This window comes from Etheostoma cragini, chromosome 14, assembly GCF_013103735.1.
Source record: "Etheostoma cragini isolate CJK2018 chromosome 14, CSU_Ecrag_1.0, whole genome shotgun sequence".
Taxonomy (NCBI): domain Eukaryota; kingdom Metazoa; phylum Chordata; class Actinopteri; order Perciformes; family Percidae; genus Etheostoma; species Etheostoma cragini.
Window position 1 is genome coordinate 5,234,291 of NC_048420.1, and position 2,143 is coordinate 5,236,433.

The window sequence follows — 2,143 nt, forward strand, 5'->3', positions numbered from 1 at the left end:
GAGTACGGATACGGATACAGATAATTCATGTGGTAAACAGATACAGATACAGATAATGCTGTACTCGCTCATCCCTAGAAACAAAACACATTAGAAAATATCCATTAGGTAGAAAAATTAAACACTGTAACTACTCAGACATCACAGAATATACATCTTAGAAAAAGATTAAAACAGTTATTTGCCACTCATTACTACAAAGTGCACAGTGGCCATCAAAATCATTACATGTGCAATAATTTTATTATGGACCTGATCTGAAACCACTTGTGGAGTCTTATCTACTACTGGAGCTGCGAGTGGTGCAAATGAATTTTGGGTCATGGCAGAGGGTGGTGATGGTACCTGAGGGCAGAGAGGGTAATTTCAGTTATAGGCATAGACATTACAGAGACCATTTATATCATTGTAGTAAAATTAAAACCCTGGGAATATAATTTCATACCTGCAAGACAGTTGCTCGTGGCACGATGTAAAGTCTGCTTTTGCCAACAGCTGATTTTAGTTCCTTCACAGAACACCCTTGTTATTTCTGGATCTTGCGTCCTTTGCCTGTCCTTGCCAATTCAAAGCTAACCAAATTTAAACTGATGCGAGGGTAGCTTTGGCAAACAAAGTTGTTAAATTCAGATAAACTCCAGTTTAACCCAATTTTTGAGTTTGTGTGTCTGGCCGCCGTTGACTCATCCACTGGTTTTCCTAAAAATGGAAACGTAAATCAGTTAAAAAAAATAAAAAAAACTTGTGATAAGTTAGCACATTATTAAACTATAGCCTACCCCGACCTTAGCTAGCTAGCACATAAGCAATTATGAAACTTACCCCGAAGTGGATGAACTTTCCGGCGAAACAGTCGTCTTGTTGTGGAAAGTAACGCTGAATTCTCATTTCTTGCTGCTAGCTCCGGTCTTGCACGGGCTGCAGCATTAAAAAGACGATTAAAAATGCCTTTGCCCTCTGGCTGCTCCGACATCGTGCTAATCAGTGCTAATTACACAATTAACAGGTGCTAGCTGTGTGATTTAATGATTTGAACAATGCGCTCTGCTACCGCCTGGGGGATGCCGGCCCAATTTGCATATAGATATCTGCAACGTCATTTTTGCCTAGTCAAAACTCTAATTCAAGATATCTGTAATTACATTTTAACTAGGCACAATGAAAGTTAAAGATATCTCAAATTTCAGATATCTCTAATTGAAATATATTTCAAGATATCTATATCTTGATAATAGATATCTGCTATTAAATTACGAATATCCCTAAGTCCAGTTTGAGATATCTACAACGTCATTTTGACTAGTCATAATTCCAGTTAAAGATATCTACAACGTCATTTCGCCTAGTCAAAACTTAATTTAAGATATCGGAAAAGGACCATATAGATATCTTGAATTGAGTTGAATTAAAGATATCTTGAAATGGAGTTTTGACTAGTCAGTATCACATTGTAGATACCTCAAACTGGAATTACAGATATCTACAACTCAGTTGCGAATATCCGTAATTCACATAGTAGATATCTGCAACTGAATTGTAGATATCTGGAATGATAAACCACATACAAATGAATGGCAAACGTGATGTAATTTGTCCTAGGAAGAATGTCTTTGTGGATATCTGAAATTACAATTGTGGATAGGAAGAAAGTATTTGCGGATATCCGAAATGTTCTTTTTGACTAGGCAAAACTGAATTAAAGATATCTGCAACACATATCCAGTCTAGCTTTTAAATGTTAAAATGGCTTGCCATACTCCCTACTCTGACGTCATGCAATGCATTGTGGGGAAAAGGAAAAACTGTAAAATATGACCTACTATTTCGTGTTATTTTCTGTTTTGTGATACCTATCAATATTATATACAGTGGATAACAGTTTACATGTTTATTACCAACAACCAAATCAATCAAATTCTTTGGAAAATTAAACCTGCAACATGGACTTTAAGGCAACAAAAACGAAGCAAATACCACACCTCCTGCAGGCCATGATGTTAGTCCAAAAAAGTGCTAGCTAGCTAATGAAAGCTGACGGTTAATGTTTCAGCCTAATTGCTAACACAGTGTTGAGTTATAAAAAAGTTATAAACTTTGTATGATGCAGCCAGGATAGGATTAAGAAGCATTGGGTCTGTTAAGA

At 36.4% G+C, this 2,143-nt stretch overlaps 1 protein-coding gene and 1 long non-coding RNA gene across 3 annotated transcripts in view; one reads left to right on the forward strand and one right to left on the reverse strand.

The window, feature by feature from the left end:
• LOC117956408 overlaps positions 1–304 on the forward strand; it is a 20,325-nt gene extending 20,021 nt beyond the window's left edge. The window contains exon 3 of the long non-coding RNA XR_004659254.1: positions 294–304. This is a non-coding gene — a long non-coding RNA (uncharacterized LOC117956408). The remainder of the gene's footprint in view (positions 1–293) is intronic.
• LOC117956388 (4-galactosyl-N-acetylglucosaminide 3-alpha-L-fucosyltransferase 9-like) overlaps positions 1–2,143 on the reverse strand; it is an 85,736-nt gene that overhangs the window by 29,470 nt on the left and 54,123 nt on the right. The window lies entirely within an intron of this gene.